The following is a 16,973-nucleotide window of genomic DNA, read 5'->3' as shown; positions in this document are numbered from 1 at the left end:
GGCCGCCAAAGTTTGCCGTCCACTGCAGTCGCCCTGCAAATGCAAGAACGAGATCCGTATACGGCATTGGCAATAAACACGGCACTGTGCTTGTGTCCCACGCTATCTACCTTACGTCGGTTGTTGTCCGCGGTGCAGTCAGTGCAAGCAAAGCTACTTTGTGCATGTCTACTGTCTTTCTTGGAGGCAGAAACTTGGAGGCACACTAAAAGGGTTCAACTTAACCTGAAGACGAGTCAGCGAATAATTCAACGGAATATGATAGGCGTAACTATAAACTAACAAGAAGAGAGCGCAGTGGGTTCGGGGACAAACACGTGTTAAGGACATATTAGCGGAAATTAAGAAGAAGAAATGGGTGTGGGCATGGCATGTAATGCGACGGCAAGATAACCGTCGGTCATTAAGGGTAACAGAAGTGGATCCCTAGAGAAGGCAAGCGTGGCAGGGGCAGCAGGAAGTTACATGGACAGATGAGATCAAGAAGTTTGCGAGGATAAATTAATCGCAGTTAGCACAGGAGCGGGATAATTGGAGATCTATGGGAGAGGCCTTTGCCCTGCAATGGGCGTAGGCAGGATGATGGTGATGATGATGATGATGATGACGACGACCACGACGACGACGCCGCAGCCGACGACGACGACTTTCCGTTCCACTTGTTAGCCAGCAAGCGGAAATACGAAGTTGTTAACTTCTAGAATGGTTTCTGAATCAATGACAGGATTTAAAAATGAGGCTCAGGCGGAGATACTTTGTGACGCATGTACGCAGAAATTTTTGCCGCGATTAGGCTTGAGCCGCATCCTGCGGTTACAAATTAAAGCAGACGTCAGGGTCACGCTGTGTTTAACGGTACATTTGAGTGAAACCCAAAAGCGAAAGTGCAAAAAAAAAAAAAAAGGCTGGAGAAGGCACAAGTCAAGCACTGCTCGCCTCGCTTCACCTTATTTTTACGTCTGCCTGTGGTACTTTCCATAGATTATTTCGTTCCTCTAAAAGTGCAACTAAGCATAATGTGCCACCAACTTTCCCAACAACATTGTTCAGGTTTCGACTAGTCGGTTAAACGTGATTACAAGCTCACTGCACGACAAAACCGGCTTGGACAAAACACCGCCATTACGCAACGACGTCGATACGGCGCTCATTTTATTGGTCGCCCGTTGGGTTTTGTTGGCACACTCTCCTTGTACACGCGTGGTGCACCTATGCAGTTCTTCTTCTAACCCAGTACACGGTGGGGAAGTCTCCTAAATTATCAATCTAAGTACCATGTACCCTTTACGTGTACCCTCTCACGTACTTAAACATACCACGTTCGTTCTGTTTCTCTGTAGCGAACAACAACCGCGATGACCGAGGGGTGTTGCGAGCGCGCCGCCCTGGTACAAAACACGGACGCATCCCCGAGGGCGGGATAAAAAAAAAAAAAAGAACAGCAGCGGGCTCAGGCTAATCCCCGAGGGAGCTCCAGAGCGCTGGCCGCCGCCGAGGAACTGCGAGCCACGTGTCCGAGCGTGCGCGGCGTGACGCAGGGCTCGAGCCTCGGGGCCCGGCCGGATGGGTTCCCCGGGCGGAAACACGTGCGTCGCCCCTGGCGTGACGCTCCCGTCGCCCTGAGCTGAGCGGGAAATGGCGACTAAACATCGCCGAGGGTATAAAGCTCGTCAGACTCTGTCGAAATATTAAATAGCCGTTTTTGAGGCCGGGCGAGACTACTCGGTGGCGTAAAGGAAACGCAATCGGAAATGGCGCGAGGCAGCCTGGCGCGTAGGCGAGGAAAGCGGAGATATGAGCACAAGTCGGCAGGCATCGTAGTCGCGGCGGTGTTTCTCGAGCTTTTGTGAAGACGGTGCAGAGATAACCAGGCCCACACAGTGCGTCAGCTTCCCCGCCGAAGAAGAGTTTGCACTGCTCAAGAGGAGGCATAAACAAAGGAACACGAATATGGGTCCAAACCAGCCAGTCTCTCTCTCTCTCTCTCTCTCTCTCTCTCTCTCTCTCTCTCTCTCTCTCTCTCTCTCTCTCTCTCTCTCTCTCTCTCTCTCTCTCTCTCTCTCTCTCTAACGGCACAGGTAGGTATCCGAAGGGCTTGTTTTATGGTTCTAAACAAAAGCTTGCTGGGTCAAATAAGAATTAACGACATTAAAAAAAAACTTTATCCCTTTTCCGAAAAAAAAAAAAGAGGCTAGCATCGCGTAAATTGTTAATTTGACAAAACCTGATTTGGAAATAACTTCATCTTTGTAACATTACAACGTGCTCAGCCCTGTCCCCAACGACGTTTGAAGTTGAGTAAGCGCACAAGAGCTTCCGGTTGAGAAGTCGTGCGACCAAGAACTCGAACAAACTTTTAAGGGGATAGGGAACACAAACAAAAGCGGGAAACCAAACGGCGTGTATCGGACTTGATAGAAGTGCACTATTGGTTACTACAGCGTTATATGGCTTATGGCGAGCAAATGCGTGAAATTGATCATTATTACAACTCGGCAAGCCACCTATATTGAACATTGGCTTTAGGTATTGAGGCGATGGGCACAGAGTTATGGAACTAGAAAAGTTAGAAGAACCAGCTTGTAATGTGTTCAAGACTCAGGGTTAATAAACATAAGCACAGATTTTTTGGGATGTGTCGTCAAAATATGCTTACGCATTAAAAATTTCAAAACAAGCTCGTCCAACATATGCAGCACTAAATACGGCCTTGAACTCGTATGCTATTTCTTGGTAAAAGACGCACATGTGGTATTTCTTGCGCACTCCGCTGTTAAAGAAATAAAAAAGATCAAGGCTATAAATAATGCGTTATTAAAATTCTGCGGTAGCGCTTGGTGTCCGGAAGGCCGTAATTACGGTGTAAGGTGAGTAGCAATTACTCGATAATTACTCGCCGCGTGAGTGAGTTTCAGTTGTGCCTGAACACAATATAGTCCATGTATACTGACGCATAAACAAAGACGAGTTGATAAGGGCCACAACAGATGGTAGACAGGAAAAAAATAAATCTCGAGTAAATTAGCTTCCGGACTTCTCATGGCCGAAACCGTGTAACAAGAGCTGCGGCTCCGGGTGAACCAGCTTGACGATAGTTGTAAGTGGACCGGGGACAGGAAAGCATATATACCTAAAATAGTACAATAGTATGTACTATTATTGTATAGCTATAGAACAGACCTATATTTAGTTCACGGCGGGACGTCGCAAAGGTGTGGTGGCGTCGGTAACGGTTGCCGCCAAAACAGCCAACTGTCATTCCGCTGGTGAAATTTATAGGCATCCATTCACTTACGTAATCGTCTCTCTTTGACACACCTATGTTGACGAGGCCTTCACACTTCTTTATGGGTTAGCCTACAAATACTGCAGAGGACAACAAAAATGCAATGACGCACATCGTTGACGCTATACCAACTGAAGCTTATTTTGCCCTCATCGTGGCCATTTATAGTGCAATGGTTCGCAGACCGAAATAAAAAAATTACGCCATCTTCCCGTGGGGAACCCTGATGAGGATGCGAAACATCATGGCGGTTCCGTGTGGTTCCATTGTGTTGCCGTTATGTTGAGTAGCGCCAGAGGGAATTCCGCGTCCGGGTCCACACCGGTGGCAAAGGCACGCAAGTACTGTTGTGTGACGGTGAGTAGGCGGTGGTTCTCGAGGCGCCGAAACTCGTCCATCATGTTCTTGTCGATGTTGTCGTCTCTGTGGTAGAATCGGTAGTCGCCGTCAGCGTTGGTGTGGTAAAGGTTGTTGACGTTGGTGCACCGGCTAAGAGCAACGTACACGCCCTCCTCTTCGCAGCTTTGTCTTCTTCTTCTTCTTCTTCTTCTTCAGCGGTTCCCCTACGGGAAGATGACGACGGTGGTTGAACTCGAAGCTATCTCGGGATGGATTCTTTGGTTGGCCAATCCTTAGGGGCATCCTGCCACAATCATCATCAGAGGCGCTGCGGACGGGACACGGACGCGGGACAACCCCCCGAGCAAGAGATGCTTCGCATCTAAAACTTTTTTTTGTCCGTGAGTGCAATCGACTCTGTGTCTTCTCAAGAAGGGACGTTTTCTTCAACTTCCATGGCTTCAATGGTTCACGCGCAAATGTGCCTCTATTCTTGTGCGTGGCGAGGGCGGCAACGTCAGAGAAATCCGTTTGACAATCGTTGCAGTCGCGGTGGTGTGCGGCCGAGGGTTCCGACGGCACTTCTCTAAGTGGGACCATAAAAAAAAAGACGAGGTTTAGTTTGACAGAACTAGCCTTTGGTAACTACCTCAACTTCATTCCAGCGACAAAAGACGTTTTATAACCAAAAGCAAATGGCAAAGCTTGCAAAAGTGGTGCAAAACTGGAGAAGCCTGGCGACCCCTTTCCTTTCGTCAGAGACAATGTCGTTGCCCCTCACATGGATTTCCCACCTTGCCGCCGACAGTTCTCCATGTCTGGAAGGCCCGGAACAATTTGTCCGCAGGCTTTCGTATCCCCTAAAGCGGACCGCGTTAGCACGCTCCAGAACCGGCGGCAACCAGTTTCGTGAACTCGGCGTCTGTAGCGCGAGCTGTTCTGTGCTCCCCACCTCAGGCGCGAACGCACGTGAACTGGGGAAGAGAAAAGCACGCGAGAGAGCACGCCACGAGCGGCAGGCAGAGTGTTCTCGAAGGCCGAACTTGAGACCCCGGGCGTTAGTTAATAGGCGCACTCTCACGGGTGCTCGGTATATTTTTGGTATTTCTGCGAGCTCCTCACGTGGCGCAAGCTGACGCGTAAATTTGGACGACGCCAGGCGCTCCTCATGAGGCGCACCCTAACGTACGCTAGGTATTTTTTCTTGGTATTTTTTCTTTTGCGAATGCCACCAGACCAAGCTCAGGGTTAAACCGCTTTGCTGTGCTGTTAAAGAACATAAGCACACAAAAACTTTTAAATTTCACGCTACACGACGCTAGCAGTGAGTGCCAGCGACGCAATAGAGGGAACACTAAAAACATCGTTTTCAGTGAACTGTTAGCTGCACGTTAGCGTCAAGGTGGTAGGAAGAAAAGGTACAACTACAATCGCACAGCTTTCTTTCTTGGCGGTAGCTTTGTTGGCGGTGGCCAATCGCACAAAAAAAGCCCTCTGACGTCGTAAGAACCAGGCGAGAAAAAAGGCTCGTCAGGGGCCACTGCTTCGTTTGTTAGGGGCGAAGCCCCTTCGGGGTTCGGGCTGTCGGCGTCTCCTGTCGCCGCCGTCGTTTTATGTAGTCACGGTACTAAAACACCGGGAAACTCGTTTTCCAACGCTTCGCGCTAGGACGCCTCGAGTTAGAACGTCTCGAGCTAGATCATCTGCATAGGCAAAAACGCGTAATTTACACACCGGGGCACTCGTTTTCCAACGCCTCGCGCTAGAACGCTTTGAGCTTCAAAGACACGACAATCACAGTAAAGCTGTATACTTATACCGCCCAACGGTTCATCTCCGTGGGCAAAACTCCAAGGCCTCCAAGAATAGACTTATGAATGCATGCTTCACCCTCTTTAGGTTTCACGCTAGTGGAGATGGTCCGGGATTTTTTTTCCCTTAATATCTAGTTGTTTGCTTGAAATTTGCCTTGAAGCTGGTATGACTGTTATCCCCAATCCTCACACAACCTACAGCAGTAAGCGGGCAAGCTGGCCAGCACAGACCCCTCATTCCAGCGTAGCCTGGTGGAGAGGGCTTGGGACAAAACATTCTTTCTAAGGATCCCGACCGTATTATGATGTCCGCACTTTTTGGCTGGCCTTCCCTAATGATAGAGAGGTGCGCGTACATAGCCTGCACTGCGGTTTGTTTCCGTGTTGCTTTTAATGCGTGAGCTGCACTCGGAAACGCGTAGCCAGAATCTGTCATCGAAATTCCTCATTGGCTGTGGCCAACGTGCCCACTCAGATGGACTGACCAGTGAGGATGGTAGAAGCCGTCAGAAGCACACGATGGGTTCAACAATTCCCAAGTGGCGGCGAACGGGAGTATGCGCAACCAGTGCCCGCAGTTAGACACATATCTGCATAAATAAGTTTGACGTTTCTTGGTACGTCGTTGAGGAGGAGAAGGAGGAAAACTTTATTCATATCAAATAAGAGCGCTTTGAGTGGAGTCCTCAGTCGAGGACCCCAGAAGAGCTTGCTGCTGCATTCGCCCCCTCGATGAGCCGAAGCTGACGATCAGGATCTGAGCTGGCCAGCTCTCGCTCCCACTGCTCTAAAGTTGGATTTCGTATTCTGTCTATATTCTTATTATGTTGACAAGCCCACTCCATGGGATATAAGGTTGAGAGCTCTCCACAGTGAGGGCAAGTGGATGTATAGATTGTGGGGAATATAGCGTGGAGCCTGGTAGGTTGCGGAAAAGTATTGGTCTGTAGCTGCCTAAGTGAGGTTTATTGCTCTTTTGTGAGGGATTTATGGCCTGGCGGATATATCTGTCGGGAAAGCCTATAATGTTGAGTGATCTCTCTGTACGTGACTAACGGCTGGTTAACCCTCTGCTGGTCCTCTTGTGGAGCCCGGCCGGCTAATTCTCGGGCACTCGTGTGAGCGACGAGGTTTCCACGAAGACTGGAGTGGGCAGGTGTCCAGAGGATAGTCACATTTCTCCTAGGAGGGTTTTGCTGGAGGATTTGAAGGGCGGTTTTGGAAATTCGTCCATTTATATAATTCCTGCATGCTCCCTGTGAGTGTGAGATGACAGCCATGACTTCAGTTTGAGAGATGGCAAGCGCAATGGCTGTTTCTTCCGCTTGCAGTGTATTGGTGTGTCTGAGTGTCAGACTCGTGAGATCAACGTTAAAGTCGTTAAGGCTGAATATAGGCCTAACATTATACCCACTATTACGAATCAGCCCGCCGCTGGGCTTTGTGCAACACTCCTCGGCTCTGTGGCGAAGGCTCCACTACGTACGCCTTTCGAGCAGGCCTCTCTGTCGGTGACTCGCTTGCAGCCGACGGATTCAAACAAGCTGTTACACGTCTGGATTGCTGGCGCCTCGCTATCGGCGCGATTCAAACTTCGGCGTTGGCAGACGAGGCATGCTTCAACTTGTCCCGAAGGATGCGGAAGCCGTTGCGGGGACCTCCTCTCTCCCCTCTCTCGGACTCGGCGTGCGCCGCTACTACCGACCGCTCACGAACTCTGGAAAGAGTGTTGTGTGTCTGTGCCGTTCGTGTCGTGTGCACAATCTAGAGAGAACGCTTGTTTGACCGTTGGCATTTTGGGTATAAATAAGACTCCCAAGCGCTGTAGTTCATTCCTGTTTGAGCAGTGAATCAAGGCTGTCACTCTGCTCGAGTCCTGTACCGTAAGCTCGTCCGTCGGGGCATTGTTCGTTGGCTTCGGCTCATCTCTCGCCATGCAGTAAACGAGTTACGTTTGCCTTCGGCTTCTGGTCTTCTTCGAGGCAGCAACATTGGCTGGCCGCTCGCTTCACCACGCTACACGCTACCACACGCATGTCGGAGGCGACGGAGCTCGGCTCGGGTACGCCCTCCCGGATGCAACACCACTGAGGTGGATTGGCAGGCGGTGTTTGCCGTTTGCAAGTCAGTGTAGGCAGGACCCGAATTTGGGTGCGATGCAGATCTAACTTTAATTGAACTTGGCGACAGGCTCCTCTCCACACCTAAATTGGCTTAACAGATACTAAACCACCCTTAATTACGAAAGGACGTATCTAGAGTGCCGTCCGACGGTATATAAGTTCTCCACTATATCGACGTCCACCGGCGTTTTATAACAAAATTGTCGCGTCTGGCAGTACATCGCTCTAGATAACGCAAAGCTAGGCAAACTTAACCTAAACATAACATAAGATAACCTAACGCCCGCAAAGAAATTATTTAAAACACCCAAACTAACCGAAGGCATAAAAATTACGCAATGACAAAAAAAAAAGAAACAACCGAGGTGAACCACCGACTTTGGGATATAGAAGCTAAGACGGTTCCTCTACACTACAACGACAGACTCTTCGGCCGGTGCTAGCCTAGTGTTAAATATTCGAATGTCGTCGGACGGCACTCTAGCCATGCCTGCAACGGTCAGCTAGAGCGCCGAATGCGTAGAGCTGACCTGAGGGAGCATTTCTTCCAATAAGCAAATCCGGGAAATAAAAAAAGGTAAACTCGATAGGGCTACAACCCAGAACGTAAGCATTAGAAGCCGCCACGCTACCTTGCAGTGCTAGACCACAGAAGCCAACAGCAAGCCCGTTCTATCCATTCATCAAGATGATTGCGGCACTGTTCAAAGCTAATTGCTGGACGGCGCTAGGGTAATAGGAAGTTCCCGGCCTTCACTGACTTGGAAACGGAATGTCGCTGACAGCAGTCGACATAAGCTCACGGCCGATTCCTGAAGTTCCAATTGATTGCATAGCGAGCATACGAACCCCCAACGCTGTCACATACCCAATCAGGGGAATAGGCTAGTGACGATGACAGCCGCCATCAGAGGCTCACCAATTCTTGTTGGAAACGACGTCAACATATCCACTTACCTGTAAGCTTACACAACTCAACAGGAAGTGATGCTCACGCATTCCGAAATCATAGGAAAGAGCTTGGGCGGTTTTGTAACGTGTTCCTTTTCTTTGCCTTTATTTTTTTCCCCCAAAACAAGACCGAGCAGACGCACCAAACCTTGCCGTTAATTAAGGCCAGCCTACCCGGCTGTCAACCAAACGCTTGCGCATTGCCTCTACTTCGATAGCAAATGATGCACGGACTCGTTAACACGTACTACAGACGAAATTCTAACGAACAATGTATATATTGTAACAAAGAAAAGAGGTCAAGGCCACGGGATTCAAGCTCAATCCGGAATCCAAGCTGAACCAGGACAATCCCACGGACAATCCCCACGCATCATGCGCGCAGCATGCCCAGTGCGATCGAGTTCAGTTCTGGTTTCGCCCGCTTCTTCGGCTGTTCGAGCTTTTTCGGCCTCCGTGCTTGATCCTCTCCGTTCCTTGGATCTCTCAATAAACCCCACTACAATATATAGGTTCGAAACCAATGTCCCCAACTAACGCTATTTCCGGACAAAGGTCCGTGCGACCTTACATACAACCGTTGATCACTTTGCGGAAGTTGCGTTGTACAGAGACCGTCGCACGGAATTGACACCGTCAGTAAACTATCCTGCCAAATAATCCCGCAGGAGAATTGCGCGCGTGGAAGTCGCTCGTCTCCCAGTCGCGGTCGCCGCACGCGCAGCGCAGCTCGCCGCCACGGGCCGGGAGGGAGGCGGGGCGTAACGAGACAGCGAGGCTGCATGTGTCGCGCGGTGTCGTGGCTCACTGCACGCCGCAGCAGCATCCCCGGAGGGAGGTCGCCGGGGGGAGGCGGCGACGCTGGCGGCAGCGCTGGCTCGACTTCCTGCGTGGCGCTCTTCCGCCCCTCGGACGTCCTGCCGGCCGGCACGGGGGGAGGGAGGCGTGGGAGCGCGCGGCGTGCATTCTCCGAGCGCTGCGTCGTCTACGCTCCACCGAACTCGGCGTCAGGCACGCAAACCCCGACTCCGCCGGCTGGCTGGCTGGCCCCGGTGTCCGCTCGACCGACGCTGGACCTGCGGCGCACGCAGGACAGCCGGGGAAGCGCACGCGAGCGTTGTGGTGGTGGTGCTGGTGCCCACTTGGTCGGTCCATCCGCTAGTTCGGCGTGCGTTGGGAGCTTCCGAAGCAGACTTCGATGCACAGTACGGGGTATGTTTGGAAGTTGGTCGGCGTATGCTCCTAGTTGCTGCTGTTGGGCTCGAGAGTAAAAGGGCGTCTGGCCTAGTCTTCAGTCGATCAGGAGGGAATATACGCGGGAGCACCGCGCCACCTTTTGGAGTTTTAGGAAAAAATGTTCTAGGGCGGATCAAACTCTGCAGGCAATTTTTCCCCAGATCACACTTCGTAATATTTTTAATCCTTAAAGGGACACTGAAGTGAATTTGTCAAGCTCCCGTTTTTGCTTGCACTGCGTAGACTGGCTCAAATTAGCACACTTTTCATCGTTTATCCGGTTGACAAATCGGTAATTATTTTACAAAGCGCGAAAGAAGAAAAACTGCCATGCGCGGTTTGCGGCGGCCGCACCAACTAAGCTGTGACGCTGGGAGGAGGGGGCACCGTGATTGGACGATGCCCAAGGTTAGCAATCAAACAAGTTTCGGTTTCGGTTTCGGTTCTGTAAAACAACATGTTTGACATCCGATGGCGTCATTGGATGGGCAATCTAAATATCCCAGTAATCGTAGTACCGCACTTCTGCCATGTTGTCGAGTGTAAAATGCATAAGATAAGCCTCCCAGGACGGCTTGGAATCGTAGCACTCATTAGCCGAGGCCTACGCAGTGCATGAACGCCCTCCGCATCCCCGCAGACGCTCAAATACATGCACTTTTCCCCCATATTTGGAGCTTTCCTCACTCATGCCTGTATCGTAAAAAGCGTGCTCGCACCAGGCCAAGCGGCTGTTGATTGTGGCCTGTGCCCGCTACCCGCAAGCAGTCGGTGCTTATGGCAACAGCACGCCAACGAGAACTCGCTAGCGCGCCAGTGCCAGCCTGCGCGAGTTCTGTGGACTAGTTCGTGGAGCAATGAACGTTGCGGCCCAAAAAAAGATGAACTCAGTATAGAAAACATCGGCGAAAAAAGAAAAAGTTTACTTATAAAAAAAAAAAAAGCATGTACCCGCGAGGATACGAACTTGCGACTGGCAAAACACTTGTGATGACATACCTAGCGCCCCAAACCACCAGGCCACGCGCAGGGGCTGCCCGACGATTGAAATATAAGGTATATAATGTATAACCAGTTTACACTTTTATTTAGTTTTAGTATTTCGAGCAGCTTAGGTGACTGTTTGTTGTATTGCGCTCGTGCAGTAAGCGTCCCCCGAGTTTCCGCAGTAGCTCACGTCTAGGAATGGCATTTCGTAGACGGAAAAGCGTTCGCAGATGCGTAGTCGTGCTGCTGACCGCTGTGCTTGTTCGCCCAGCGCAAGAAAGTGCTTCCCGCACCCTAGGTTTACGCTGTACGGTAAAAATATCAGTTGATTTTATTTCCCTAGTACCTATATTGACTTCGCTGACTCTTCTCCCGCCTTCAAGAGGCCTTATATTTTCCTACTGGAGTACCAGTCAGCGAAGCGTCGCATGTGCGCTTGTGCAGCGCTTGTGTGAAGCGACCTTGACTTGGAGCTAGACAGTGTACAAACTAACGAAGTAAAGAAAGGCACATTCTTCCATTCCCAAACGTGTTGTGGCTTAGTTTCAACTGATCGAGCGAATTGCGACGACCCGTCGGCGGCCGGCGGACTAAACGGTGGGCCGACTGACTCGGTCGCGGAAGGTCGGCGAGCCGTGCAGTAGCGCAGCCAATTGTCAGCTCCTCTCCTGCTGACGTCACACGAAAACGCCACAGAAAATGGGCGAGAGTGCAGAAAGGAGGACAGCATTTTCGAATTGATTTTTCTACTAAATAAATTCGCGTAAACGCGCTCAGAGGGGTCGAAACAGGGCTTAGGGACTCCGGACTACAATTTGCGCTCGTAATCCCGCATTGTTTACAAATCACTTCAGTGTCCCTTTAAGGGGAATAAATTCATTCATTCATTCATTCATTCATTCATTCATTCATTCATTCATTCATTCATTCATTCATTGAAATAATAGACTCTCAAATTATTGATTTGTCGGATATTTAAACCAGCCCGAGTGCTAGTGAAATTGCTCACACTGGCAAGCCTGAGATCACCGTTAGTACTCAAATCGCCACGTCCTTTGACATCTGTAATTATTCTTCGGGCACCCTAAATCGAAAAGCTCTGAACTAGCAGTATCCATGGCGAGGTAAAATAGACTCGTATGTGTACGCTATGGGCTAAGCCTCATAGTCTGATAGTGGCTGCAATCGTAGGTACCTAAATTATACTGAGCTGAGGTTGCACAGTCGAGTGAGTAAAAAAAGTATGCCGGTTTTGCAAAAGGCCACCCTTTACCAGGCGTGAAACTCAGCCAGTTCATTCGGCCTTATCTGAGAATGGCAAAACGAAAACGCAGAAACAACCAAGAGAGACTTGTCGGGCAAATGCGTAACCCACTCTGCTATAGATAGAGTCATTTCAAAGTCACTTTCAATGCTACGCACAGATGCATCGCTGCGAAGACTGCTTCATTTTTCATGGGTGATAAGTGTGATATTAAAGTACGAACCAGGGCTGTTTGTTGAGTACCCTTATGACCCCATGTTTCTATGCTGTACTTCAACTGCGCCAAAAAGGAACGAAGGCTGGAGAGAGACGACACGGGACAGAGCGCTCGGTCTCGTGTCGTCTCTCTCCAGTATTCGTTCCTTTTTGGCGCAATTGAAGTGCAGCATGGATTACCAACTCGCCCAAACCTACAGCCCATGTTTCCATTTAAAACGCTATGTTCTGAGCCCTTTTAAAGTGGGCTTCACTGCTTTACACAAGTGCAATGCTGGCAATACATTTCAAGGGGGCAATAAGGGTGGTCTTATATGAAAACATGAAGCATTGGCGCACTTTATTAACATCACTTTCGTATGCGGTGAAAGTGTAACACATCAGGCATTAAAGACAGACAGACAGACAGACAGACAGACAGACTGGTTTTCTCGTTGAATGCACATATAAATAGAGCTTTTGTCAAAAGTACACAGACCACCGCATTCGATACAGATGCTATAAAATTGCCGCAGAACTACCACTTGATCTTTCCGGTATCCTAAAAGCCATCAGTATTTAAAAAAATACCTTCAGAAGCTTCCTCGAAATAAATGTTTAGGTTAGGACTCGAGGGTTCTATTTCTCATGTCAGTGATTTGGGGTACAATGGCATCCGGCGTGGCCTAGAAACGCTTGATAGGAACTATAAATTTAACTATAACGCCTTGAACATGGGTGCGAGCTACCGTTATCCGTGGTCGCATAAATCACTTTAGTGTCCAGTGTGCTTCCGCGAACATCGATGTTTTGCACCTTCGCAAGGGAAACACCGCGATCTCAGAAGAGGGGGGTGTGAAGACTCATAGCAAAGGGATAGCCAGGAGCGGTCGCAATTCGACAAAATATCGAGAATCAACCCAGGGGGTTAGAAAACGAAGCGCATGATGAACAGCTACACTATTCAGTTGCCGCATGTAAGTATTAAGACATCACGAGAGGGGAAGACACTGACACAAACTTTTCTTTTTTATTTTTACAAGAGCACAGAGAAAGAAATGTGATGACGGGTGGGTGGCGACGGGTCGCCTCTTCTGTGGGTCGCACTTCGCTCGGCACGGCACGATGGCCGCAAGGTCGCCCACTCAGCCAAACCTCGTCAATGGGGTTCCAATTTGCGCGCCCCCTGCGGTTTCACCGCCCCAGCACATTCGTCCGCGGTTCGTGCGGAAGCGGGGTGGGTGCCGAATGAACCGCGAAGCGTGAGGGGGTTTGCGTTCTCGGCTGTGCACGAACGTAGCACAATGCGTCCTTATTGTGCACGGCATCACCCCGCGCCCCGTTTCATTTCGTCCCTCCGAAGCCCGTGTCCTCTCGAATACTGCGTAATGAAAGCGACTCGGCTTTGAAGGGCCGAATGCCTAGAACGGGTTCGTTCGAGCGTCGTTCGCGGAGCCTCCTCCCCTTGAAACGTCTAGAACAGAGCTCAGCGGATATCTGGTGCGGTGCTCTTCAAGTGCTTTTGGGGGAAGCCACATGCTTGCACGACATCGCGGCGTCGTCGCCGGAAAGATGCGTTGACGTCGCGGGAAACTTCATGGGGAGGGCTATACTCGAAGTGCTGGCCAGTTTAAAAAGGTTGCGGGGGACATATCGATGCGCATAAGGAAGCCAGCATAGCCTTGCAATAAGGCCATTCAAGCAATCGGATTACGGAAGCCGTATAGTGACTGTAATCGCAGCATATCTGTAACTTCCCAAAGGTGAAAAAAAGGAAACAGATGCAATCATAGACTGACCGCTTATTATTCATCCTAAAACAGCAAAAACTTCCAAAAACTACAAGTTGGCAGCAACTTACTTATGTTTAAAGTTCATCATTTTTTGTGCTGTGTCTGTAACCAAGTTCGTGTGCTGCTTTAAAAATGATCTCAACCAAACTGAACCGGGCTAACGCGTGTCCCGACGACGTGTGTAGCACCCATGCCCTTTTTGTGTGTAGCACCCATGCCCATGCTTCTCGTGATGCCGCTGTTTTCCTCGACTCAGGACGAGACAATGTTGAAGACTCCTGAGAGACCCTGAAGAGGCCGTTTTTACAAGCGTGTTCGCGCCTGGAGTTGCTTTCTTCCCCCCCCCCCCCTTCCCCCCTGACCTCCCGCTGATTTCCGCCATAATAGAGAGTTTCAGCTTACCGAGTGTACCGTATGTTACGTGAGTACCGTGTTACCGCGTGTACCGGGACCTTCGTGCGCATGCGCGCGCAGGTACGGCAAGGCGGGCCACCCTTCAGCGGAAGGAATGAGCGGGCACGGCGAGGGCCGCACGCCTGTCATCGAAATTCAGAACGAATGCGCAAATGCCCAGTCGGGTTCTGGTACAAACAGAACAAACGAAACATACGGTACACATGGTATGCTCATTTTAAGCGCCAGACCCTCAGCTATGCTCCCTGTCGGACTCTGAACTGCAAGAGTCTGTTTAGATCGTAAACGGTGCGAGTGTCTCCAGATATACTTGTCCGCACTATAATGTTTACTTTGACTTTTTTTTGTTTGGTGTTTTTCCTTTCTTTGAACCACTTACTTTGTATTTTGGTTCAGGGTTTGCCTCAAAATTTGCTGGCACCATCTCCTTGTACCTCGCATTCAACGTTTGTAGATGCGAAGCATCTCATGCTCGGGGCTGTGTCCCTCCCTCCCTTGTCGTTGTTGTCCTCCGTCCCCACACCCACTGCGCATGCCTGGCCAGGCACCGCTGATGATGATTGTGGCAGGATGCCCGTAGGGAGTGGCCAACCAAATAATCTATCACGAGATAGCTTCGCGTTCAACCACCGTCGTCGTCTTCCCGTAGAGGAACCCTGAGTAGTATGCGAGGCATTCCTCCTCTCCTCTCCGAAGCTCCTCTCCTCTCCGGGATTGCCCAACGAATGGCAACACCTGCGGCTCCGCGCGCGATAATGCGAAGCAGCTTAGGGTTAGAGACGCGACGGTAGCCGCTGCATAGTCCGCTGGGGGCGCGCGCCACTGTAGCTCCGCGGTGTAAATGACGCGCGCGCGCGCTCCGCTCCCCTCATTCTCCTCCCGCAACGCCGCGATCGAACTGAAAACTAATGGGAACTTGAGTCGACCCCATGGCTGCTTCGCATACTACTCAGGGTTCCCCTACGGGCAGATGGTGAAATTTTTTTGTTTGCCCTCTCTCTGCTGTACCCCTAATGTCCAACGTTGACTCCTCATCACTGCAGTCACCCTCCAACTGGCGTAGCAAGCCCTGTCACTAGCAGGGCTGACCTCACCAGTTCACATTAAATAGCCCCCCCTCTCTCTTTCCTGTATCGAGCAGCGTTTACTCCCTAACTGCGATAACTGGTGGCAAGAATGGCGAAGTTCCGTGGTAATGAAATAAGCTTCCACGTTGAGTGAGTCAAAATATAGAAGGATACTCATGAAGCGTTGTATTCCAGAGCATGGCAAATGTGGAACATTTGGTATTTGCTTCGCCGAACTTGTAAAAATGAAGCGGGTGGTACAGTGGAGAACTGCAGCTCTACTCAAACCCCTTGAAGTTTCTTACTATGTCCCCAGCGTAATCTAAACGAGCATGTCGTAACTTCGTATTTTGCCCGATTAGTTGTTGCGACGGAAAACATCCCACTGCTTCCTATTCACGATACATACGCTATAAGTTCGCGCCAGTGACGTTTCCCTGATGTATGCAGACTCACATATGCGATAGGGTTAAACACCTGTAACCGTGCGTTAGCCCCGCCGCCTTTTTTACTCTGCGGAATTAACTCCAACTTAGGGCTAGCGATCGGCACCCAACGTTTACCCGCATCCCCAACCAATCACTGTCATTATAAGAGGCGAGGCTGGCTTACCCGGGAGCAGCTACGCAGATCCTCCTGAAGCCTCTGCCGCCCTGGACTAAAAGTGTCTGTAAAAAAAAAAAAAAAAAAAAAACTGTGGTTAGTTTCTCTGTCATAGGAATCGGTAAAACAACAAAAGTGAAATGTGCAGCGAAATCTGCAGCTGAGCATCATTTTTGGGTCGGCGGCTGTCTTGTGGGTGTGCTTGGCGAGCGACGTCTGCTGGCGGGTCGCTTCGGCAAAGATGTGCTGGCGTCATTTCCTTGACGGATATGACGTCAGTAAAATCTTGGTGTATCCCGGCATAAAACACTTTCGTGTTAAAATATAAAATCCGAAAACAAACAACCCTGAGTATAACGCACTCTTTAGTACTAAAGGTTGCTTTTCCGCGAGAAGAGCCAGTGTGCAGGGGTTCACCCTTTACAGGCCGTTTGCTTCGTTGTACTGGCGTCACTTCCGTGACGGAACTGACGTAAGCGAAATCTTCGTGAATCCCGGAATAAAACACTTTCGTGGTAAAATTATTTCCTTCGCCTTTTTCTCTCCCAAATTGACTGTCATGCAGTGGTGAGCTCGGCTCCCTGGAAAATATTGCGCAAAGCAATTGTGGACGTGTTCATCGCTGCTTAGAGGAAGGAAATTTCGTTATGGATATTTTAAGTCTGCTTACGTGGTTTGAAGTCTAAGAATTATAAGAAAAAAAATTCGCACCCCTTTTGAAGGAAGGTTGAATGAAGCGCGAAAGCTAAACGTGCGTCCAATTGAAACCTTAGCCGAAAGTGCATCTAATCGATCGTCAAACCTTCAATGCCCCAAATATCAAACGAAAAACGAGCCCATGTGACGATTTCTCGCGCATGCGTCTATATACAAACGATGTAAATGTATACCGACACGTGGT

General features: G+C 50.0%; 1 protein-coding gene across 2 annotated transcripts in view; it reads right to left on the bottom strand.

Moving 5' to 3' along the window:
* Window positions 1-16,973, bottom strand: part of LOC144152971 (protein Wnt-5b-like) — a 571,698-nt gene that overhangs the window by 361,836 nt on the left and 192,889 nt on the right. Inside the window, exon 2 of one of the 2 annotated variants that reach the window (XM_077684575.1) lies at window positions 16,082-16,137. The exons of the other annotated variant lie outside the window; for it this stretch is intronic. The gene's annotated coding sequence lies outside the window, so the exon portion shown is untranslated. The remainder of the gene's footprint in view (window positions 1-16,081; window positions 16,138-16,973) is intronic. 2 annotated transcript variants of the gene reach the window in all.

Source organism: Haemaphysalis longicornis, unplaced genomic scaffold, assembly GCF_048455015.1.
Source record: "Haemaphysalis longicornis isolate Haplotype H1 unplaced genomic scaffold, Haemaphysalis longicornis Haplotype H1 scaffold_9, whole genome shotgun sequence".
Lineage (NCBI taxonomy): Eukaryota > Metazoa > Arthropoda > Arachnida > Ixodida > Ixodidae > Haemaphysalis > Haemaphysalis longicornis.
The sequence above is the reverse complement of the archived record's forward strand: the minus strand, read 5'-3'. Positions and strand labels throughout refer to the sequence as shown.